Raw genomic sequence first — 26,818 nt, forward strand, 5'->3', positions numbered from 1 at the left:
GATCTGTCTTATACTGTGTGTTATTTACACAAGATTCCCATATGTTTTTTTTTAAGAAGGCTTCTTTAGCCTTAGAAAAGATGCTCATTTTTCTGCCTAATGATGCGGTCTTGTATCCTGGATTCATCTGGGACTGACTTTATTTTCTTCCAGATGGCTGGTGCAGTGCTGTGTTTCAGATTCAGTATGAGAATCAGTTTGATAGCACACTGATATTTTGGTTTTGGTTGGTGCTGAGCAGTGCTTTCCCTGAGCCAAGGGCTCCTCAGTGTCCTGGGCTCTGCAGTGAGCAGCTGCCCCAGGAGCCAGGAGGGGACAAGGCCAGCAGAGGTGACCTGGCCTGGCCAAAGGGATATTCCACACCCTGCAATGTCAGGCTCAGAGCACAAACTGGAGGGAGCTGGCTGAAAGAGGCTGATCACTGCTCAGGGATGGGCTGGGCATCGGTCAGTGGGTGGTGAGCAATTGTACCGTGCATCACTTGTCTTTCTTGGGTTCTATTCCTCACTTTCCCCATTTCATCCTTAGTTTTAGTCTTAGTTCTGTTTTATTTTATTTCAGCTATTAAACTGATATTATATTTTATCTTTTTTTTTCTGATTCTCCTCCCCAGCTCACAGATGGTGGAGGGTGGTGGAGAAGGGAGAGAGCACCTGTGTTGCACTTAGTTGCTGCCTGGGGTTAAACCCAACAGCTGCCTTTTTTCTCTTGGCATTTATTGTCTCTGGAATTGCTCCTGACATACTTTCTACATCAAACTTGCGGAGTGTAGGGTTCCTTTTGTATTGCATTCTCCAGCATACTGTTAACCTTTTCTGTCAGCATTTAGAGTCTGCCCTTTCACAGTTCATTGTCACAATATTTTACTTCTGGGAGTTACTGTTAGCCATAATATCAAATCTAATTTTGTCCTGATGCCCAATGGAATGTGTGTAACCTTTGTAGATCAGTATAATAAATATGATTCCACCAGAACTCAGAGCAGGAGATTAAACTCTGTTTTACAGCCATTACTAACAAATGTTCCTTCCAGTCTGACTCCTTCTTGATTGAGGTGGTGACTTGGAAGGCTTTGGTTCTATCTAGGAGATGTTTTCTAAATTCATGCAATGCCATGGCTTGATTATATTAATTATATTATATTATATTATATTATATTATATTATATTATATTATATTATATTATATTATATTATACTGTTCAATTTGCTGTTTTGAACAAAGCAGCTCAAATCAAACAAGTATAAGAACGTTATTGAATGCACATCCCCTGTAGACAGAAATGCAGAGACCAGGAGGATTTTTTAATACCATGCACTCATACAGATGGAGATAAACACAGACACAGAGATTTATTTATAAAATAAATAATGTAAAAGTAGGATATAGACATAACTTCTTTGCACACCTACATTTACATCTGAAAGAAGGTAGAGAGGTAAGAGATACTAGCATGTAGATGGAATGACATGGATGTATAACTAACATACCTATTTTAGCCTGACACACAGGCTATGGAATAAGGAATAAACAGAGGATTCTGGGTGCATTTTTTTTCTTTTCCTGAGCCATGCAGAAGCATGAAATAGCCCCATAGCCTTTTGTAAATTTTCTTGGTTTATTTTTTGCCTATAAAATCCTTGATGTTGAAAATGTTGGGAAATTAAGTCATTAAATCCAGCTTTGTCTCTAGTGGTAGGGGCAGGGAGAGTTGACAGGAAAATATGAACACTGAGCTATTTACAGGAATTGAAACTTGAAGCTCATATGAGAAATATGTGCAGGAGTGGTAAAGAGGAGGGATTTTTAACTGTTACCATTACTCTGAATGGGTGCAAGGGAAAAACTAAAAATAAACCAGGAGAAATTACATGAATATTCATCACCTGCTACTGCTTTTGTCTTTTTAAATTATAAAGCTTTTGAGAAGAGGAAAGGTTTCATGTATAAACTGGCAGTGGTGTCATAAAGACAAAAATATGCTGTGATTTTTTCAATGGGCTTAATGTTCAAATAAAATGAGAGATGACAGTAGATAAACCAAAATGCTGGAAAGGATATAAGGACAATAAATACAGGAGCTTAGTACAGATGCTGTATGAAGAACTGGCAACTACCTTCACTTTTTCCTTCCTCTTCACGTCTTAAATTTTGTGTGAAACTTATTAGACTGAATTTTTTTACTTAATTGACCATGCAACTTATATTGAAACAATAAAAACTGAGTTTGTAGTTGCTATCAGTTTTGTTACAGCCCATGAATCCCATCTAGTTACTCACTAAATTCCTCCCAGTTACTTTTTTCTTATACTGTAAAGAAGTGTGATACTTCAGTTTGTACAGTGATGTATTTACCCTTGCTGGGGAAATGTAAATTCAGACACACCAGTTTTTGTCCTGTACATGAAAGTGGTGGTATAAAAGCTGTGACAATTACCTGTCATGTTTTACCTTGTCTCTGAGAACCTTTGGTCCCTTGAATGGACATTTGTGTTAGGTTGAAGTCACCAGTGCCTCCTGGGCAAGGCTGACCCTGGGAGCCCTTGTCAATCAGCTTATCACTGAACCTGTCTTAGCTTCTATATTAAGTTTGTTCCCTCTGGAAACCCTGAAATCCATCAATCAGGTGCATTCTCTCACAGAAACTCAGTGACCTCCTGGAGAGTCAAACTCAGCAGAAGTCTTGGCAAAACTGGATATGCTTGGATTGTGTTACAGCAGCCACAGCTACTGAGCTCTGAATTAAGAAAACTGCCTGAAATATCTGTGCCACAGGAGGCACCTGTCACTTGGCTGCATTCTGCATCCCCTTACCAGCATCTTACTTCATTGTAATACTAAGAACAGGAAAGGTAATTAAGAGATGCCAGGAGATGTGAATTCAATTACAGTTTATTGCAATTCCTCAGATATAAAGTAGATTTACAAGGTACAGGTACCTTTTATTTTGTCCAAGTGATAATGACAAATATAATTGCCCTTTTACAATATGAATGACATAAGGAAGAAAAGGGTAAATTGTTTTCTGTGGCTTTCATGTACAGAATCAGAAACTCAGGAACATGAATGATAAACAAAGCGCACTGGAGTTCATACAGAACAAATTTTTAATGAGAAAATATAATTCAACTCCTACACATTTGTACCACATTTTTGAACAGTTTAAAAAGTCAGTGAATAAAAGAGTAGTAATAAAAAAAAGTTATATTGGAAAATATCTTTTAACTTGCAACAGTAACCACCTGGAACTGTAGGCAAAAGAGACCATGAAGCTTCTCTTTTCTTCCTCTTATATAGAGAGGCTTTACTTTTTTAATAACAACAAAGAAACTTCTCTCCTGGACCCCACACTTATTTCAGCTAGATATATCATTGGTCAGCAGGATAAGAATTTAGTCAACAGCAAAATTTTCTGTAACCTTTCCAGAGCTATGTTTTTTTTAGCACAATGAACCATCCAGGTCATGTGCAGCAGTACTGGCTGCAGAAAGAACATTTTGTTACCTGCTTATTTGGTTTGTGCTGCTGTCACAGCATCACAGTGCCACTAAATATTGTGTTCCTGTTTCATTGCAGAACTTCACAGTCCAGAAACTGTCTTCATTACCTTGAGGGTCATGCTCATCACAGCTTTTACACTGTTGTCTTTTTGTCCTTGTTCATCCAATGAGTACACCCAGGAGTCTGTAAGCACATGCAGGAAAAGAATATTTCTTCAAATCCCACCTTCTGAGGATGCCCTGGACCCAGGCCCAAGAGGACCACCTGGGAGATGCCTGCAGACTCACCTGCTCAGTATAGAGAGCGTGTAGGTGAAGAATGCCAACTCAGCTAGAGACACTAAAATATTTAGGAGCCTAGAGCCCACTGAAGTTCAGCCCTTACATACCCTGGACACAGAGACCAGCCTATGTTGGACACAAGCTGGGTGAAGATGTAGACCTCTCCCTTCTCTTCCCAATACATTATATTTCTCATAGACTCATTAAATCACGGAGGTTGAAAAGGATGTCCCAGACCACTGAGCCCAACCATTAACCCAACACTGCCAGGCCCACCACTGCTGCTTTTTATGTGCCTGAAAAATGCAACAGGCTCTTGTCTAAAAGGGTAAAAGGAGTGATAGAGCTTATACAGTGCAGACAGGGGTGCTGGAGCCATTGCCTTCCTGCACATGGAAATTCATGTTCAGAGAGTTGTACCAGGTAGCAGGTGAGGTTTTGGCAAGTTGAAGCTGCAGCACTGTAGTTTTCCTCTCCTCCACACTGAAACAGCTCTGGGAGCTCTGCTGAGGCACCTCTAGCCCTCAAAATTAACAGGGAAACTTCACAATAGTGTGTGACCAAGTGCCTCTAGAGCTGTCACTGCTAATAAAAAGATGACAGGCTTCAAACTAATGCTGCAAGGCCTCTGTACTGGGGCTTGTCAGGCTTGTGTGTCTGGTTGTGTCTAGACTGTGTCTTGAGCTCTGGCTTGGCTTTCAGCAGCTGCCTGGGGAGCACTGCACCTAACTGGTCTTTTTTCTTTGCTTTGTACAAGTGTGGGGTGTAAAGCTTATTGCTAAAATAATTTGGATATATTATCTTTAAGTGACAGCTTGTGTTAACAAATACTTAATCACTTTAGAATGAACAATCTATGACTCAAGAATAATGATGTGGTGCAGAGTGCAAGTGTGAAGAGATATCACAGGCTTTGAAAGTATAAGGAATGGATTATACCAGAGGCTCTACAGTTATAAAAAGCTCAGCAATGTTCTGTTCCACACTGTTAAAGGAATGTGACTTCAAGAGCTGGGTAAGAAAAGCTTTAAGCATAACTAAATTAAAAAGGATCAAATATCCAATAAAATTTAAATATTCAATATAAAGCCAGGTGAAATGTAGAATGGTAGACCAATAAAGAAAGATAGGGTGCAGAGTACAATCAAAATATAAAAATTACCTGAATTGAATCCAAGGAAGAGAATAAAGAAACTCTCAGCATCTGCATTGCAGTCCTCTGAATTTTGGGTGCTGAGGATTTGAAGCAACCTACCCTTCTTCCCTTTTTCTCATAAAAAACTGCTACCATTTACTTTAAGACCCAGAGGTTAAAAAAAAAAAGTTGAGCGAAACTTCATAGGATAGAAGTATTAGAAAAACGTATATAATAATCTTAATGTTAATTTATTAACATTTTCCTGTATTAAATATGTAATTTGGTCTGTGACTTTTGACACTGCAAAAATAGCAAGTATTTACTTTTATTAGATTTTCAGACTTTAATTAAGCCAACAATGAATACTCAAATTTGCATATAAGATATAATTTGTTCCCTAAAACAAAGTTTCTGGTACAATAGCTGAAGTTTACCCAGTGAAAACTTCAGTAGATCATTGTTCTGGTTTTGGCTGGCTTGTATTTAATTTTCTCCATAGTAACTGATATGAAGCTCTGCTTTGGATTGTGCTGGAAAGGGTTGATAAGACAGGGATGTTGTTGTTACTGCTGAGCAGAACTTGCACAGAGTCAAGGCCTCTCCTGCTCCTCACCCCACCAGCGAGGAGCTGGGGGGAACAAGAGTTGGGAGGGACACAGCAGGGACAGCTGACCCAAGGGACATCCCACAGCACATGGTGTCATGGTCAGCATATAAAGCTGGGGAAGAAGGAAGCCAGGGACATTCAGGGTGATGGCATTTGCCTTCCCAGGTCACAGCTACACATGGTGGGGCCCTGCTGTCCTGGAGATGGCTGAACACCTGCCTGCCCACGGGAAGTGATGAATTAACTCCTTGGTTTGCTTTGCTCGTGTGCTGAGCTTTTGCTTTCCTAATAAACTGCCTTTATATCAACTCATGGGTTTTCTCACTTTTACTCTTCCCATTCTCCTTGCCATTCCGTGGTGGTGGTTGAATGAGGAGCTGCCTGGGGCTTAGCTGTCAGCTGGTGTTAAACCATGACAGCCACCACATGAACATGTAGCCTCAGTGGGGATACAAACTCGCTTGTCTTTGCTCTCCAATGGCCATTCAAATGTCAACCTCCTCAAAGTCATACACTACAAAGACTAGGAGGGTTCCATAAATCTCTGCTATCCTTCACATGAGTCCACAGATAACTATTAATGAAGTCACACAGTGTACAGAAAGTAAAAATTAACAGTGTTGGTCACCAAAGGCATTGGCCATATCTTTATCTGTTCCCCATCTCGTTTAGAAATATTCCTATTTTAAAATATGCCATTAGTTCAGACAGCACTGGAGGTGAGCTGGGAATTTTGCTATGCAGACATCAGTCTTACAAGTAAATCAATGAAAATATATCCAATAAAGTACCCATGGTCGGAGAAATACTGCCAAGTGAATACATCTGCATAGTAATTAATCAAAACAGAAGTTGTGAAAATGAACTAAATCACAAATAACTGCATCTGTCTGGCAAATTAAACCTTGAAAATGGTTAATAATTTTACATACTGGAGCTGTGCCACTGCAACATAGGTGACTGCAGCCTGTGGGACCTAGAATAGGTAAACTTTATGTTTAGCAAACCAGAAACAGTGGGGTAGCTGTAATTCTTCTGCTCCTCGCAGGCAGCTTGTACACAACCAGGACATGTGGCTTTTGCAGCTAACCTGACACATGTCTGTAAGTTCAGGGGGTTGTCTATCAAGATTTAGGTAAATGTAGCTCCAATCTATTTAATTTTACTTTGGTTTTCCATATCACAAAGCAAAGTAAAATTAATTCCTACTACTTTGTTACTTAGTACTAACCAAGCTACTGAGAGATAGACAAGTGGGGTTTTTTAAAGGAAATGGTTGAGTCATCCACAACATTGCAGGAGAAAGTGGGAATCCCTGTCTGTAACCTCATCCCTCCAACCTCCTTACATTTACAAATACCCATCATGATTTCAGCTGATTCCTCCTCTTGCTGCCAGTCTAGTATCACTGGGCTGGCAGAAGCAAGCGGTGCTGAGCACTCCCTTTGCCAGCCTCTCTCAGGCCATGCAGTTCCTGGGAAGAAGGGAAGCAGGCTGAGTGCTCCTGAATGTAGGCTGGCTCCTAGAACATGAGGGTTGCTTTCTAAAATGGTTCAGGTAAGGGGGAAAGGCAGTGGAGCTGACAGCCAAACGTGGCAACATCCTTAAGTAGTGTCAGATCTGTAATCATACACCCTCTGCAGACTTTCTGCACCAGGGCAATTCTCAATATAACACCTGGGGCTGGGTTCTATTTTTGTGAAGCTTCAGTGCCTCAGTGGAGTAAAATGCTCCAAGGAACCTGTTATAACCATGGATAACATTATTGTTAAAGTTAGGCTCAATTGCTTTATATAGCTTTCAAAATAGGCTTCCCCAGAAAAACTCTTTGTTTTGTTTCTGAGTGTGTCTGCCCTTTTATACTCAATGAAAAATATAGAAATCACCCAGTAGACTGATTTCAGAACGAGGCAGCGATTTTAGAATCCTCACTGGCAAAAGTGGTGCAGAAAGCTTTTCCAGTAGCACCACATGATAAAGAGGTGAAGGATATGCTTCAGTTTGTCATGTGTTTATTTTTTAACATGACCATGATGAAAGTTTAGCAGTTGGTCTGCCACAGTTAGTGGTTACATGCTTTACTCTGCAATAGAAAAGTCACTTTATTTCCACTGTTGATTAACAGGGAAGGACAGGTGACTGATTCTGCCAATGTCTTGGGAAAAGCACAGATAAGCCAAATTTCCTTTTTCTATTTATGTTTTATGGGAATCACTTAAGGCTTGATTTCTTCAGCTGGTTCTGACTTGTAGCTGAGGAATCCCATTCATACTGCCATTGCCAGTACAACCATTTCTCAACCCTGAACGAGACTCTTATAATAAAAAGAACTTTTAAAGGTACAAGAAATTTTCATTTTTACATTTTTTTCAAAATATTGAATCTTGAGATAATTATTTTGATCATATTTTCAAGATCTTCCCACAATCAAGAAGGCAAGAGTTTATTTTTTTTAATGACTGTTAACAATTCTATTAAAGTACCAAAAATAAAACACCACATATTGTAACTATAGCAATAAAATATCAAGAGTTGGCAAAAACATTCTCTTTTCCTTTTTTCCCTTCTCTTTTTCTGCAGAGAATCTATAATAGATAGAGCTGTGTCAAAACCTGCAGTGTTAAGTCCTTATTTGTTTCCAGTCTGATATTGCATTTCCCAGGGCAAGACATAGGAATAGACTTCAGAATTCATTTCAGAATTCAGCCCTTCATTTCTCCCACAAAACAAAAAAACCCCATGATTTAAGATATGTGGGGAGACAGCACACAAATCTTTCACGTCACATCCCCTAAAAAGGACTCCCCAGTGGAAGAGAAGGGCAGGGCTGTGCTGTGTTAAAAGTTTTCAGCACCAAAACCCAGACCTGTCAGGGAATCCATTAATGAGTTTTGGGGTTAATGCATTAGGACTTGCTGGGTGGAGGACGAAAGAAGCCTGGCAATGGACAGACTCTCAGACACTTAAATGGCCATTCACATATGCTTTCTCTTCATTTTATAGTAGTAATCTCATGCTGGTTTTTACCATTTTCAACTACAGAGACATATTCTGCATTAGTTTTCACCTGTAAAATTTTATTGAAGGTGAAGTGATTGAATGGACTTGAACAGACCAAAGAGAACATTTTCATTGAAATTTACAATAATGTCAGTTAAGCATAATTTTTATTATTTGGGAGTTGTTTTAAAATAATTGGTAAATTTACCTTGGAAAATCTTGTTCACCTAAGCTTTGAATAAATAAGTTACTTGAAAAGCACAATTTATCCTCAAAATACCCTAAATGTAGGGATGTACAAGTCTGAAGTCTTTGGATTGTTCTTGTCATATAAAAATAGTACAGGTAATATCCATCAAATAATCTAATGATAAATAAAACATACAGTAAACCCAGGTGTTAGATGATACAGCCAAGCCAGCAAGAAATTATTGAAATCCTCAAGGCTCCAAACAGATGTTGAAAAATGCAATTTGGCTTGCTTTTGGGTACATAAAAATAAACTATGTGCTAAAAATATTTGAATAATTCAAGTGTTTACTCAGTATTAAGAAGCAACAAATTGATTAACAAGAGCACAGGAAGCAATAAGTATATGCAACAGGGTTAATGAAACTGGATTCTTTTTGGCAGCTCTGGTGAGTGATACTTCACACTGAAGTCAATATTTAACTTTGAAATCTGTGTTGCTTGCACTTATTTATACAGAAATTTTGTGCATAGCAGGTAGGTTGGAGCAGATTAAAGATCTCTTCCAGCCCAAAGCTTTCTGTGACTTTAAATAAAACAGAGATACATAGCAGAATTCATATCTTAAGGAGAATAAGACTTTTAATTAGCATATGATTGTTTCTTGCAGCATTAACATTTCTTATGCATTGGTCAGTTCAGAGTCCTTGCTGATCAAGCAGATAATACTCATTATTTCCGGATGTTTCTCTTCTCACAACTGTATTTCCATGTTCTTAAAAAACTTAAATTGGTAGCTGGAATGTGTTCAAATAATCATGTCTTAATCTTGGTTTTTGTTGAGTAAGAACCTTAAATTTCACTGTGAAAGACATGGTCTTGAAAATAATTTAAAGTGAAAAAATTGAGTTTTGTCAATAAAATAGCTTCAAAGGTATATTCAAGTGCTCCAGTGGGTTTTACATTCTTTGAGGAGATGAAGCCTCAGGCCCTGAGAGATTTGGTGTTCCCAGGAAGGACAGGAATGCACAGCTGCCCCAGAAGGGCTGGGCCTGGTGAGACAGAAGCTGCCAGAAGGTTCTGTCACATCCTGGTGCCCAGAGCCTGTGCGGGAGTGAGGCCCAGGGCTGCCACAAGGTCTCCCTTGCTGCCCACCCTGGGCAGAGACTGGAATATAATGTCCTTTAGAACCCTCACTCCGCAAGTGTTGTGGATGGAAGCAAGATGGAGGGCACAGGGTGTTGTCCTGGGTTTCTTATTCATGGTGCTTCTTCCTTCTTCTTCATGGGTTTGGGTGGCATTTTGTAATTGGGCAGAAAAGTCCCCATTGTGGGCTCTTTGGGATCAGTTATTGGGTTAAAAGGGAAAATAATCTAGGTGTCAGTTCTTAATTGGATAGTTTATAGAGGGGCTTGATAGCTAGCTTGCAATCAAAGCTGAGCTATAGAAGAAATAACAATTGATGATTTTCCACTGTATCCATAGCAAAGAAGAAGACATGGCTGTCAGCATGGAAACAGATTAGAAAAGATACATGAAAATTTTTGTAAGCTAGACTATGTGCATAAGTAGAATGTTCCTTATTAAATTTCTTTAGAACTTTTGCTAATTATATTGACGCTAATTGCTTTGTACCAATGAATATAATAAGTTATTGTGATGTAGTTGATGACTTAAGATCATGCTTTGTTAAGAGTATATAAGCTGGAAAACACGCAGAATAAAAAACTTTTTTCTTCTTAGACCCTGATCACATGTGTATGTCATGTCCAACCTGATGGTGAGATTAGTTTAATCTTAAAAGACCTTGTAACAAGAGATTGTAGGCCATTTTGTGCCTTCTACTGAAAAGCTGCCAAACTCACAGCAGTGAGACTGTTTTACTCATAAGAAATAATAAACACCTGAGTCCAAACACAAATTACTGCCTCAAGTGCCTTCAATCCAGACCCAGAGAAACCAATGACTGGTACCACCGCACACAAAGAGCCCACAGCATGGCCACAGGAACAACCAGCACAACTGTGAGTGTGTCTCTGAGGGAGCCTTTGTCCCTAAATAATCAACATTTCACTCCCTCCTTTGATCAACTGCTCTCAATATGCCTAAATTGCTTCTTGTGTATAAATATTTGGCACATTGGGTGACAGCTCAACAGGAAGCAAGTTTATGATTTCCAGAGTGGCTTTCATATCTAAGCAAGTAACAACTTAAAATTCTGGTTTGAGTTAATGAAGATGTAGTTAAGAAAGTCAGTGGGGATTAAAGATGGATTCATTTAATCATTAAACATCTGTGCTGATCAGATAAATCACTTTGTCACCTTCATTGACTACCCTAAGTGTCAGTGGCCACCATGTGAGCCCAGGAAATTTGCTGCTCTTGGTACCTAATGGCAGGGTTTGATAAAAGGTCAGTGTTGGGACAGAGCTACATTTAATCTCTGACCCACCCTTCAGCTATGGGTGAAAACTCAGGTCAAACACATCCTTCCTGATTTTACAGCTACAAGTGAAAAAGGCTGGATGATATTTATTTCTTTCAAAGCCTGTGACTAGAAATTCATCTTTAGAGAAGATTTAGAAGGTCTGACTGGGCCTCCATTTTATGAAACAGGAGACTTTTCAGACATACTCATTCAGTCCAAGTTTAAGGTAAACTCTTGGCTCGTTCTGCCTGGGACAGACACCTCATATTCTTGCCATGGAATTAGTGTCCATTGTAAAAATATACAAAGAAACATATGTTTTAGCCCAATCACCAAATCATCATCAAATTTTATCTGCCTCAAGATCTGGAGTACCAAGGACTGCCAAGTAGACAAGATCAGGAAGTGTTTGATGGAGGAGAACCAGGCAGAGCCAGCTTTTATCAATAGTTCCTGAGGTAATGCTGGTCTTGCTGATAAAGGCAAAATTTTAAGGTCCTCATAACAGTTGTCTTAATCTTAAAGTGTGGTGTAGAGACCTTAGTAGCAACAAACAGAAGAACTTTTACATCAAAAAAGATTTATAAGCATTAGTGGGAGAAATAACAAAAGCTAAAGATGACTCCTCCCAGTCTGGCCCTTTCCTTCTTCCTTCACAGGTGCTCTGTGGTCAATGTACTCATGTACCTTTACTGTCCTGCATCTCTAAAAATGAGGCTGAGAACATCAAGATGTAGGTTGAATTCTATAATTTGGCTTGATGTGACATGGTAGATGGATCATCACACATTTTATTTGGCAGGGAAACCTGCTCTGCAGCTTGGAAAGGTGATGCACAGCCAAATGTCAGCTCTGAAAAGCTTCAGTGAAGACTGGGGAGAATCAGTGGGAATACTATAGGCTGTATGGTCAGCACAATGGAAAAACTGATAAACCCACATATCTGTGTGAGAATGAGCTGAGTCCTTAGAGATGAAGAACTTAAAATGTAATCTTTTGGATTACTAGATTTTTAGTTTAACAAAAGCTGATTGAGATTTTAAGCAGGTATTAAATAAAGTTTTGGACTACATTCTTTGAATTAGGAAGTGATATGAGTGATGATTTTTTATTCCTGGTGCTTTCTGTCTACTGGAAAAAGAAAACTTGGAGTAAATATTGATAAATCCCCTTTTCTGAATTACACTTGTCTGGGCAGAAACACACATATTTGCTTGAAAAATACAATTATATTTTGAAAAAAAAATTGAAAAAACGTTATAGAGTTTCATGCCCTTCAACAATTTCATAATGGAATTCTCTGACTTTACTTGTAAATTCAGTTATCATTATTATTATTTTTCTTAAAGTCAGACAGAAATATTGATTCTGGTGTTTCACAGCTTTGTAAGATGTTCCCTCTTTTTTTTCATCAGCACCAAAGGTTCATAAAGACATGAGCAAACTCATTTATGCCTTCAGGGGTTTTTTTCTTAATAAGCTTCTGCAATAACTAATTGGAAAGCAGACACATGTTCTTCTGTTGTTCTTTTCAATACATTGATCATTTCTATGCTGAAAAACTTCTTGTAAGCAGAATGCTGAGATAATACCATAATTCCTTTGAGGTCCTGCAAAACCTAATCTGCTGTGCAGAAAAGACTGTTCTGAAATAGTTATTTTCTAAATTAAGCCGCTTCTGGATGTAACAACAATAATGAAGAGTTTCTCATCAATTAATGAGATGTTATTCTGATTTTCTTTTGTCTTTGCATCATTTACTGTTTCCTTCTATCCTGCTAATCACACAATTATAATTATAAGTTGGGAAATCTGTATACAAAGTAATCTAAGTTTCCATCCCATATAAGATTTACATGTTGAAGTAATAATTTGATCAGACATAAATTTAGCTGGCATTTTAAAATTCACACTCATTCACCTCAGAGTTATTAGAAGCACTTTTTAACAGCTGAAACCTGATTTTAAGGTTTTTACGTATTAGTGGAAAATGTAAAATCTGTATTAGTTGTTTTAGAACAGTCATAGTGAAGCCAGCCTAACACAAGCTCCCAGAACTACAACAACAAAAAAAAGAAATTCCACACTCTCAAGTACCTGAAACTACTTTGCCAATTTGATCAAATGGTACAAGATGGTCACATGGATGATTATCTTGAATGCCTTTATTTTAATTGTACAGAATTAAATGAATCAGGCTGCCACATGTTCTGCCTTTATTTTGTGAATGGAAAGCAGGACACTTGGCTTGGAACCTGCATTGTGTGATCGCTCAACTCTGTAAACAGAAGAGCAGAATTAAGATGTACTCACTTTTCACTCCTGGACTTTTGAAATAGCTATTTAATGAGGAATAGAATATTATTTCTAACTTACATCTTCCTATTTTAATTCTTTGGTATTACTCAAATTATTGCTGTGTCTGCTCGATCCTAAAGCACATCTTGGGACAATCATAACTCCTGTTCTCAGCCTCTTTTTCTCCAGTACTTGTTGCTTTGACTTTTTTCCATGCAGAGATGGATTCTCAGTCACTCATGTGGCATTTCCAGGATATTAGTGAAGATTACAAAAGGAGAAATAGTTGTTCCATCCTTCCAAAACTCACATTATTGGGTACTCCGATAGAAGCCAACTTGAGTTTGTTTGAATTTTTTGAACAATCCGTACACCTTTGTCAACCATGTCTCACCCATGTTCTCATGCCTATCCCTTTCCTCACTCTCCTCTCTGCACAACTCTCTTAAATGCTGAATAAAAACCAAATCATTAGGCATGTATTCATTTTCCTCCTTTTGTAACTTCTCTGAAATTCTCCATCATCATTCAGTTGTCATCTTTGAAAGTAGCAACACTCCAACATTTCTTTCCTTCAGCTTGACACCAGATATTATTGCTCATTTGACCCTTCCCCCCTTTTCCGCTTTTTCTTGGAGAAATCTTTATATTTTCTTTTCTTGGGCAGCCTAGCACACTTTTAGCAAATTTCTTAACCAACTGGATCTCTATGGCTGTGCAGCATGCCAGCTGCTCTATCAGCCTTTTCTCTTCATGCAACAGTCTGCTGGTTTTCTCTCTTCAAAGTCCTCCTTTAAACTCTCTTCTGTCATTTGACTGATGTGTTTTACCTGGACACAGAAGAAAGTGCATAGAAAGGCTCATTAATAAGTAGTCAAACATCTTCTGGGAATAAGACATACAAAGTGTGGGTATGGATTATATTTCCATTTTGTGTGAACTATAGCAATCAATCCATCATGTTCTTGAGGAAAGAAGGCAAAGTTACTGATCTGAAGAAAGGGCTATAATGGAATAGAGAGTTCATAGCAATGACACAAAGTTTAGGAGGCACCTTGAACATGTCTGTTGTGTCTGATCTCCCTTTCAGAGCAGAAAATAAATCCTAAAGAAATGAAGGGCCTGCTTGGTAATAGCTCTGAACATATATATTGTTTGCAATATAGGCTTGCTTGAATTGGTATGCAGCATTTTGAGTCACATAGCTTCAGGCAACAATTTTTAGAGGCAAGGACATTTATATTAAAAAATAGGATAGTGTCAGAGCAAGGTTATCAGGAATCTCAAAATATTTATAAATGTTTTACATGTACATCCCTGCAGAGGAAAGTTGAAAAAGGGGAAAGAGATAAAGAGGCAGGTGATAAACTACACTATCATCTGCCTTCAAGATTTCTTAACTGAGAGTTATAATTCAGTACCCTCTTTAGAACTGCAATCCTCAAGGTTGGATGAGCTTTTCTTCCACAGCTGGGCTCCACAATCAATTCAGAATATGACTTTCATGGCTGACAACCCAAAACATTGCATCTACAGGTTTTGCACAGATGTTGCCTGAACCATGCTCACATGAGATCTGCAGGAACATCTTTCTGGCACAGATAATAAGTGGTTTTTTTGTTCTTACTGCACCTGCTCATTACAGAGAATAGAGTCAGGTACTCTTTAAATAGGCAGATGGGTTACTACAGCTCAGAAAAGAGTCAGCTTCTCCTGAAATAGACTGGTGGGGTTCCTACAGCTGTCTGATGTGGAAGCATTAACCTTGTTCTGCTGCAGTTACATCTTTCTTGACATGCAGGCAGGATTTGCTGCACACAAGCACTGAGGGCAGAGCTGTTCCCTTGGTTTTAATGTCATTACAAAATTAATAAAATGGACTGCAGTACCCAACCTGCTGTGTGTATTTATCATGAGGACTAGGCCTTCAGGTTCACTAAAACAGTTTAGATTACATGTTTCCACTTCAATTGGAACAGGAAGACTTCTATTAGACTGTCAAAGTATTATTTTTACAAACCTTCTTCACCATGCACATAATGTCCATAATGTCAGTTTAGCCTGTTTTTATTCCACCTACTGTTATATGAAATGATTTCATGGATGGGGTGAATTTCAAATAAAATATGCCTGAAATTAACTCTCTTCTTTCTCTCATTAACAGTAATAGCACTTACAGCAAAAGATTTCCCATCCGGTGGGATTTTTTTAAAATAATAATAAATAGCCCAATTTTATAAGGAAAATCCATTTCCTCTACAATTTTTGTAAAACTGACATATGAGTACATGACTAAATGTCTTGCTGTCTCTGTGTTCATTCGTGTGACTACTCACTTTGGCATGCTGATTTGAAATACTAATTGCAATAATTTCCCTGTTTCTTTTCCTCAGTAAAGTGCCCTGCAGAAAGAGACTATCAATTGCATCTTTTGTGGTTCTTCAACACAGAATAAGAGCAAGGAAGACAAACCTTGGCAGTCTCCATGGAAGGAGTTTCTTTTTCTATTTTGCCTCAAATTTATATTAATTATTATAAACAGTTCAAAAGCTGAAAATATTGTGTCAAACCTCTACTTTTTGTGACAGGTTAAGCTTTACATTCAGATTACAAGGTGGATGGATATTTTGGGAAATCAAGTCATTCAGATGGTAAGAAGTAGCTGTGGTGATAGCATGCTGTGCTGGTTTTGGCTGGTCTAGCTAATTTTCTGCACAGTAGCTGGTGTGGGACTGTGTTTTGGATTTGTGCTGAACACAGTGATGATAATAGAATAAGGTTTACACAGAGCCAAGGCCCTTCTGCTGTTCATGCTGCCATGCTGGTGTGGAGACTGGAAATGCTTGGGGTGTTGGGAGGAGACACAGCCAGGACAGCTGACCCAAACTGACCAAAGGGATGTTCAGTGCCATATGAAATTGTGCTCAGGATATAAAGTGAGGGGAAGAAAGAAGAAGTGGGGGGTACATTTGGAGTCATGACATTTGTCTTCCTGAGTCACACATGATGGACGTCTGCTGTCCTGGAGATGGCAACACCATTGCCATCTCCAGGACAGCAGGGAAATTTTCCTCCAGGAAAGCAGGGAATTCATTCCTTGTTTTGATTTGCTTCTGTGAGCAGCTTTTTCTTTCCCTGTTAAAAACTTTTTATCTCAACCCATAAGTTTTCTGTCTTTTTCCTTTCTGATTTTGTCCCTGATCTGACTGGTGGTGGAGTAAATGTGTGGCTTCCTGGGGCTTGGCTGCTGGTAGGGGTTAAACCATGGCACACGCAAAGATGCTCACAGTGATTTCAGAAAGGGAGTAAATTGTAAAAGCCCTGTTCCTTTGGTAATTTCCATAGTCCACAAAAAGAAGGGGAAAAAGAATTTTCAGTGTCCTGTGCCAGTCATGATTTGAAAAGTGGCTATTCTCTGACTGTGTCTGAGCATTAAATGGGCCCCATGGTGGGCAAACCAAGTGCAAGAAGTGATGTTCACCTGAGAGGATTCTGAAGGAGCAGATACATACTTTTCTTCTTGACTCTAATAATGATAATTGTACTATCAAAAAGCCTAGGAGAAGGTGTTTTGCTCTGGAGTCCCTTAAGCAACACATTTCTCAGGCAAAAATCACAAATATGTCACTCTTAAGGAATGCATAATGTAAGTAGAAGTGTGGATGAGCAGACCTAGACCAATGGGGAGAAGAAGTGAGGAAATTCTGGTTGGAGTATTTTACCATTTGCAAGTGTCTTGAAAGGGAAACTTTTAATGGCTTTTGGTTCTGTGGAGCAGCAGCTTGGTCCTGCATTTGAGAATATGGGACTTTGTAGGCACTGCTGTCATATGACAATCCCTTCAGAATTCAAATACGTGGCACTAGAAAGGTTGTGAGCAGCAAAGTGTTTACCAGAGGAACCAGTCAAGTGAAGTTACTTGTTTTATGAGGCTTTTACTACATCCAAGCTTTAAAATAGGAGTTTCAACTGTGTTATTAGGGCTTTAAGTGTGCCTACACATGTAACAATAATACAGTGTAGAAACAAAACTTTAACGTCTCATAGAAATTCATAGCCGCAGATGTTTCTTGGAAGATGACACTAAGATGTAGCAAACAAACTCAAAATTACAGTGCTGGGAGCATGGAACTAAATCACCATGGGCTCAACCACAGAATGGCTGCATCACCTTTTATACCTTTGGTACAACCATCCCCCCCAAAGTCCGCCAGTCAAATCTCTCTTAACATACACATAATTTCATCCCTTTAATTGTGAGAGCCAACCTTCACATTACCCATCTAGAACATTTCTGATTTAAAAGGAAGAAGACAGGAGAAAGTTTCATTCATGAGAGTTTAACTGTTTCAGAACAGACAGCCCCATTGCTCAGTGGCCAGCTGCAAGTCACACATTCATGTTAGGGTTTTCATGCACTTTTTGTGGAAGGAGAGACTAGACTGGAAACAATCATGTCCTGGATGGTGCTGAGTGCTATTTTACAAAAGCTTACCACTGTCCTATTAGGTTAAAATCCCCAGGAGGTAAATACAGTGAAGTCAATGTGGTTTGAGGCCTAATCGGGAAATCTTGAGCCCAAAAGAGTAAAGACAAATTTCCAGTTTTGAGACTGATTCAGCCCCTGCACTCTGGTGAGCAAATTTTACTTGTGTCTTGCATCCTACCCACAAGGCACAAGCCTGGCTGAGTCAGGTGGTTAAATCAAATGGAGTCCCATTGTGTTGCCAGAGCAACACAAAATTCAGGATGAAGACCATGACACATTTTGATTCCCCTCTATAAAATGTACAAAATAACACCTACTGCAGCAGATGCTGCTGAGTTCATTAGCTAGTGTATGCATTCAATGTGCTGAAGAAAAGCAGAGATTTTATGCTTGTTATATTGCAGATAAATATTTGAATAATAATCTTGTATGTTAAATGGGAATTGAACACAGTGTTACAGCATGAAGTTTCCAAATTTTGTAGCCTGTGGACCAAAATCATCTCACTGGATTTCTTCATAGTAGTTTAATTGTGCTCTCCAAGTCTCAATTCAATCTCCTTTGTGTAGAAGTTTTAGGAAGTGGATCAGAGATTTCCTTCTCTTTTGGACTCAGGTTCAAAGTCCTGAAAGATAAATTTCCATTGGTGGCAAAAAGATGTCTCCATCATACTGAGGTTTGTGGAAAGGGGGGCTGGCCTCCATTTATACAAATATATGAAACAAGAGTCCCGTAGAATATCCTGTGACACTGCCGTACCACCCTGGCTTTACTGCCCTGCCAACTGGTGATCAGAGCACTCCAGTCTAAGTGAGGAAGACTTTTAAGGTAAGAAGAGACATTAAATCTGAAAAAAAACCAGGCAACCATAATGAATTATTAGTTTTCTGTAAACAATGGCGAAAATAAAATATCTTGTAAAGCCTTGAACCAGTCATAGCTAATGTGATCCTGTGTATATCCTTAGTGATGTCAATACTCAAAGTTATTTTGAGTAATTAGTGAAAGGCATGGATGTTGCATTTCAATTAACTTTTCTCAGCTATAAAGTATGTAGTCTTATTATGGTTGTGGGCATTTTGGGATTGTCTGCTTTTTGCCATCTTTATTTTATGGCATGATATGTATTTCTCTGATGTAACAAGTCAGTGTAACATTTCTTACTCAAATAGTCTTGTTAAAAAAGAGATTGTTTAAGAAATGAGTAATTATTATTATGGACAGCAAAATAAAATAAATTGGCTGCAGGAAGTGCTCTCTGTGAAAGAAAATTAGTTTGGTATCTTTCTGTTAAGTGTTTTTCACAGCCAGTGGATGGCTAAGTGCCCATTTGTCCTTGGAAATAAGTGTGACAAAAGAGGTTAGAACACAGCAGTTCTTCTTTTCAGAAGTTTTTGCCTAGTAAGAATGCCTAATGAGAAAAATCAGGAATTGATTTGAGATGGTAATGGCACTGTATGAAAACGTGTCACTTAAATATCTCAAGTTCATGAAAATAGTAACTCATGACTTTTCTAGATCAACAAAAATCCTGTTTTCAGAGACCTTCTCCCAGCTCACGTTCTCCTTTTTCTTTTAAACTAAGTCTACTTAAAGTAAGAGATCTAAAAGAGGACCTTTTATAAAGTTTATAGACAGATGAATTATGGAACTATAAAGTTTATAGACAGATGAATTATGGAACTATGAGACTTGCTTTACATGTGAAAGTTTACAGCTTTTTAAAATGAAAAAAGGCTGTAAATGACAAAAAAATGTATATGGCATTGGTGATCTGTCTTTTTCCTCTCATTGTATAAATATGTCTGAGTTCTGCAGGAGGATTATGTGAGTATCCATCGACACACATGCATATATCAGAAAAATGCATCAAATGCATCAAATAACTTGTGCTGCACAGAAATGCTGGTGGGGGGTTTATTTTCTTGGTCAGCCACTTGAGTGTTTCCTGGTTCACAGACATGAGCATTCCTCTCACAGTCCTTCAGTCCACATCTCCTTATGAATCCATTATTGCATCTTCAAATGAACAAAGGAGGAAAGATAAACAAATCAGCTGAAGGTAGCAAAAGTACATGGCCGGTTTATGGAAAATGCAAGATGAAAACATGATGGAAAACAATTTACAGAGAGGTTGCATAATCTGCCAAATTGCTTCCAGCTACCAGCAGCTATGTAGGGACCACTGGGCTGTGTTGCTCCACAGCAGATCTCTTCTACTTCTCTTTTTCAGAAACTGTACCTAATTTTCTTCTCTCATTGTTTATTTTCTGTTACCTCATGTTTTTAAGCATATAGCTTCTAATATTTATTTCACTCCTTTCATGAGATCTTCAATACAGTTGAGATTTATTCTTTAATGTTAAATATGTTTCAGGGAGGAAAATTATTTATATAGGCCATTGCCTATTTTTTAAAAAGTTTTTCAAAATGCCTCTCAAATGGCCTTCTGTCTTACCTAGTTGGTCCTGCTTCATTCAAACTGCTTGTCTGTAACTGAACAAGTAGAGACTTGAATACAAAACATCACCAGAAGAGAAGAAAAAGTGCATCAAATTTGGTTAACAAAATATAAAAACTTGAAGGTCAAGTGAGTTTTTAAAGTGTTGGAGCAGAGTTATATTTTTATGATCCAAAAAATATGTCTACAAAATTGAGAGACCTAAATAAATAACAGAGCAATAAATCATAGTCTGCCATTCTGTCTTAATTCATTTCAGTGAAATTGCTGTGCAGAGTCATTGGATTGGTCAGGCCCATGAAGAAATTCAGTAAGTTACTACTTTTTTGGACATGCTGGATACATTCATTAAGATTGACAATTGCTTTTAATTATAGAAGTTGAATTCTTCAAGGCAAGTCATTGATATTTACTGTAGAAATTCCTTTAATTTCTAAAAAGTGGCTATATAGGATATATATAGAAAAGAAAAATGCAAAATATCTGAATATACATTTATATCCCACTTTCATGCAAGATTAATATTTGAGTGGTGAAAAGTGTCATTTTTCACCAGATTTCTTCAGATAGGTAATAGCCAAGACAGTTGGCTGATGCTTACTTCATGTAACCATTATAACATAGCTAACATAGCTTTAATTTTTGTAAATGTGGGGGAAAAAGGGAAGCAACGGGCACGAGGTCTAATATGGGAAAATTGGCTTTTGTAAGAAAAAAACCCCACAATGATGATGTTCAACACTGGGATAGCAACCCAGAGAAGCTGTGAAACTCCATCCTTGGAGATACTCAAACTTCAGCTGGACAAGAATGTGAGCCTTGCTCTTTAAGGGTCTGAGGTTTAATGAAACCTCAGCCAAAATATATCTTTTATATCTCAGCCAAAAGTATCTTTGGTTCAACCTCCTACTGAAAGCAGGGACAGCCTCAATGACCTCCTGAGTTCTCATCCAAACTAAGTCATTTTGTGATTTGTGGTCTTAGGCAAATCAACAAAAGTTTTTTCTTGTATACTATCCTTGTAGTGCTATCCTTGTAGATGCTAACCATTTTCAGTATAGGTCTTCATTACTAGCATCCATTGTATTTGCAGAAAAGTGACCTAACAGAAATACAGTTTTTTTCCTACTCCCTATACACATAGAAAGCAAGTTTTGAATCAACAACCAATTGCCAGAAAACTTGATGGGTTTACAAAGCCTTTAACTTGTCAGGCTTTGATTTTCACACTAAATATTTGTGTTCTTCCATGACATTGAATAAGAGAACCAACACCACCATAATAAAAAGTAGGTCAATGGCCATGCTGTCTGAGCACTTGGCCATTCATAATTTGCCTCTGCTCTATTCAGAGTTCATCTATAAATATGACCAGTCACTGTTGTGTTATGAAATAACTGAGTATCTGAAATATGAGTGAAAGAGAGATGCTTTGATTAAAATTTGCAGCTTGCAGCATACTCCTAAGGACGTTGTCTGGAAAAGATAAGGATTCATATCACACATATACAAGCTGGAGAAATTGGCAGACAGGAACGTCATGAAGTTTAAGAAAGGGAAAAAAATAAATCCTGCACCTGGGGAGGAGCCTCATGCATCAATATATGCTGGGGATTGCCAGCTGGGGATTGCCCAGCTATAAAGCAGCTGTGCAGAAAAATACCTGAGGTTCCTGGTGGACACAAGGTGAACACGAGCCAGCAGAGTGTCCTTGCAGCACTGAAAGACTCCTCAGATGCCTTTTAGGCAAAGTATTGCCAGCAGCTCCAGGGAGGTGAACCCTCCTCTCTCCTCAGCACTGGTGGGAGGACACCTGGAGGACTGTGCGTGTCTCAGGAGGGACAGGAGCATAATGAAGGTATCCAATCTCCAGAGAGACTGATGGAGGGACTGGAGCATCTCTCTTATGAGGAAAACCTGAGAGAGTTGGGATGGTTCAGCCCAGAGAAAAGAAGGCTCAAAAGAACATAAATGCACAATAAATCTATATAATGAATTTAATACAATGCAAATAATATTATTATAAATATAGGTAATATATAACAAATTTATAGAAAAATCTGAAGGGAGGATGTAAAGACAGAGGCAGGCTCTTTTCAGTCAGTGATGCCCAGTGGCAGAACCAGAGGCATTAAATGGGCACAAAATGAAATACAAGAGGTTCCATCTGACCAAATATTTTTATTTTGAGGCTGATTGGGCACTGGTACAGGCTGTCCAGAGGTATTGTGGACTATTGATCTTTGGAGATATTCCAAAGCCATCTAGACATGGTCTTGGACAACCAGCCCGAGATGGCCATGCTTGAGCAGGGCTATTGGGTGAGATGACACCTGGAGGTCTCACAGAACCCCAACTATCCTGTGATTCTGCACTTCTGTGATGTGAGTGGGGGGGCACAGTACACTGCAGAGGTCTGGGCTAGAGGTCAGGAAACCACTCTTTCCACAGGAGTCAGTAATATGCATTACTGGGGATGAGAACAAGGAATTCAGGTTAAATTGGAATAATTTTTTTTCCCAGATACTATCCTCCATTTTCACACCCTCTAAATCTTTCTTAAAGGGATTATATATCTTCTTTCTAGTAGGTTTAGAGATATGTTGACATTGCTACTTTTTCCTTTCTGATTTTCTTTCCCTTAGAACTGGTGATGCAACAGCTGTGGGGAAATGTTTAGGAAATTAATCACATACTTTTTTTTTCTGGTGATCGATCCACAGTTTTGGGATAGAACTATAAGGAATCAATGTGTTGCAATCTTCTTTGTTGTTTTTTTGTTTTGGGTTTTGTTTTGTTTTGTTTTGTTTTTTTCATTCTGTTTTAAATCTTAGAATTTTTTACATTGGAAAAGACATGCAAAATCATTGAGTTCAACCATTAATCCACTACTACCAATCCATTACTAAACCATTTCCCCAGGTGTCACATCTACATATCTTTTAAACACCTCCAGTAGTGGTGACCCAACCACTTCTTTAAGCAACTTGTTCCAGTGCTTGACAACCCTTTCTGTGAAGGAGTTGTTCCTAAAATCCAATCTAAACTACAAGGATCTAGAAAGTCTTAGGAAGATTCACAAATCTTGGTCTCCATCAGTGCATAACTGTGATGTCTGTGTGCATCTACCGGGTGTTACTGCATTTTGTTATCATCATAAATTGACTTCAAATGGTCAAATAAAAATCGTTGTTTTCCTTTTTTACTAAAAGTCAAATGTTTGCTATTCTAAGTTTGGGAATAAATGTGTGTATTGCACCAAGTCCTTTAGCTTGACATTTCACCCCTGGTCATTTGTTAAATAATAATGCGAAATAGCACATATTAAGATGTAGTTAGCAATATTTTGGAACAGAAGTACAAAATTAATTTCCTAATAATTACAATCTATTTTAAAGTATCTGTTATTTACTTTAATGTCAACAGTAAGAAGCTTCTTTGTCACACTGACAAAGAATAAATGCATCTGGCTTTCTTAATACATTCACAGTGTGTGCTGCATTGACTGTGATGAGAGAAAGTGTGTGGATTAGAGTATCGTAATTCTGTTTGATGTGCTGTTCGATTTTCTTGTTATCAAACAAACATTTTACTTTGTCTTGACATCACTGAAATATCAGTAAAACTGGATGATTTGATGTGTTATTGAAAAAGGCAGGAGGTATGCTTTGTGTTAGATTTGTTGTTGTTGTCATTACAAAGAGAATTGGTGAGGAAATATTTATTTGTGAATGTCTGTGTGTATTGCTGAGAGAGGAGCTTACATGCAACCATGCTTTTTGCTATTGACTCCTGTTCCATCTTTGATAGCTCATTTTTGTTTCCAGAAAGCAGTCCTGGAGTAGAGAGTTAAACTAGCCCATACTGGACCAGGCCAACAGATTCTTGATGTCTGAGTAATTGACCATTTAGGAAATATTATGAAATTTTGGTGGCTGGTTAATAAAAGTGAACATGTGGAGGAGAGTGAGGGGGTCTTTATTACTCAATGGCTTCCATTGCTAGCTGTGCCACACACTTTGAAGGAGCCTATATTTGGGGTGGGATTTGTCTCAGAAAACACCAACATAAATCTCTGAGCAGGTCCTCACTCTAATTACCCTTTACAATCAATGAGTAGCCTGTTTCCAGTTAAAAAAAAGTTAAAAAAAAATTTAATCTAATCTGAAAGTAAATGTTAACATGGGATCAGATGAATTGATTCCTTAATTCCACTGATAATGTTGACTCCATCTTTTTTAGCTGCAACAGAAGCCCCAACAGCAACCTCTGATATAGCCAGGTCTGCCAAAGGGAGTCTGAGGCCTCAGTTTGCCAGGAGAAGCCAGGGGATGTGACAAACGTGTGGAGGTCAAGCCAGGCCAAGACAGAATTTGATTTCATTCCATTATCTTCTTTTTCCTCAGCAACAAGCATGTGTCAGAAGCCAAGGTCAGTTACCATCAAAGTTATTTCATACCATGGTAAAAGAGATGAAATCTAGTCTATGATCACCTTTTCTTTGGACCTTGCCTTGCATTGCACATGAAATTTCTCTGATTGAACAATCAGAGCCAACGTCCCTACTAAAAGATAAAATATCTGCACAGGTGATATCTTTGCTTGAAACAATTGAAATAAAAGTAGCAGTAAAACTATCACACAGAAACAGCTCACATTCCTCTGTAGAAGATATATTTGGAAAGATTTGAGTCACATTTACAATTTAATTTAGGCAGAGACTAAATGAAAAGAGAACTATAGGAAAATATCAGCTACAATGTCTATCTACTCCTACTTCCTAATCACATTGCCAGATTTGAAACACCACAACGCAGATTAAGAAGTGAAGCAATGCTAATGATGGAAGATGGAGGAATTCATGGTGAATTATTGAATATCTAGATAGATCAATATGATATATCTTCATGGGACTTCTGAACAAGTAGACTGTAATGTTCTAGTTTGCTTAGAAACTGCTCAGAAGCATCTGAGCCTACCTACTCAGCATTAATTAAAGATTAATTAAAAATTTATGGAAGATCATGGACTATTCTTGTAATTTTGCCTAGCTGGTAAAAGTTCATAGCAATGAAAAACTTGTATAGAAACAAAACCTAGTTTCAAGGGCTACACTGAATTTCTAGTCAATGTAATTTTATTCTCCATCTTCTTTGTAAGAACAACTCCTTGCACTTTTGATAACCTCAGCTCATAATCACAGACTCATAGAGTACCAGGTTGGAAGAGACCTCAGGATCATCTGGTCCAGCCTTTCTTGACAAAAGCACAGTCTAAAGAAGATGGTCCAGCATCGTGTCCAGATGAATTCTATAAGTGTCCAATGTCAGGGAATCCACCACTCCCTTGGAGAGATTATTCTCATAAACTTTTCATCTTAATTGGAATCTCCCCAGGAGTCACTTGTACCCATCACCCCTCAACTTTTCCATGTGACTCCTGTAAGAAAGGAGTCTGATCTTTGTTGGCATCCTTTAAACACTGGAACATGGTGAAGCTGTCTCCCCAGGCCCTCTTTTCTCAAAGTTGAACGTGCTCAGTTCTCTCAGCCTTTTCCCACATGTCAGGCTTTTCCCTTTGCTCACCTTTGTGGCTGCCCTTTGGGCTCTGTCCAGCCATTCCACATCTTTTTGTGTAGCCAGGCCTGGCATTCACAGTATTGCATACTGGGGCCATTCCTGGCCCTAGAATCCCATTCTGCTGGCTCAGTAGAGTGGGATGATGAGTTCCCAGTCTCTGCTGAGCATGCTGTGGTTGATGCAGCCCAGCCTCCTGCTGCACACTGATCACTCATTCTGAACTTGCTGTCCACCGGGACCTCCAGGGCCTTTTCCACAAAGCTTCCACCCCTCCAGGCAGATTCCAGCCCGTGCTGCAATCCTGGATTTTGCTTTCCCAGGTGCAAGGCCTTGCATTTGTCTTTGTTGAATTTCATATATTGCTGTTAACCTCCTCTTTCTGCTAATCCAGATCTGTCTGGAAATTTTCAGAATATACACAAGCAGTGTAAATGATACAATTACAGCATATTTAATGTCATCCAGCACTACTAGAACTGGATAAAATATATATTTAAATTATTACACATTTGTTTTTAGCTTAATTGAGCCAGCAGTAATTAATAGATTATTGTGTGTGTGTATTGCAGAATATGCCATTAAAATATGCTTTGGAAATGTCAAAACATGTTGTTCCAGCATGGTCCAACATTGATCAGCTTCCTTGACAGCTGGAGAGCCTCCCAGGAGTTTTAGTTTGAATGCTTCAGGCCCCTAATCTCTCCTGTGTATTTGATTTTCCAGATGGACAACTGTTCCAGGATATGCTATAATCTTACTGCCCCAGGGTTCAAATAAAACAGGTCAGTGTACTTTAGTGTATTCTGAATTTCATCCAGGCCAAGACTCTGACCTACAGTACAAATCC

The sequence above is a fragment of the Ammospiza caudacuta genome, chromosome 1 (genome assembly GCF_027887145.1).
Source record: "Ammospiza caudacuta isolate bAmmCau1 chromosome 1, bAmmCau1.pri, whole genome shotgun sequence".
Taxonomy (NCBI): Eukaryota; Metazoa; Chordata; class Aves; order Passeriformes; family Passerellidae; genus Ammospiza; species Ammospiza caudacuta.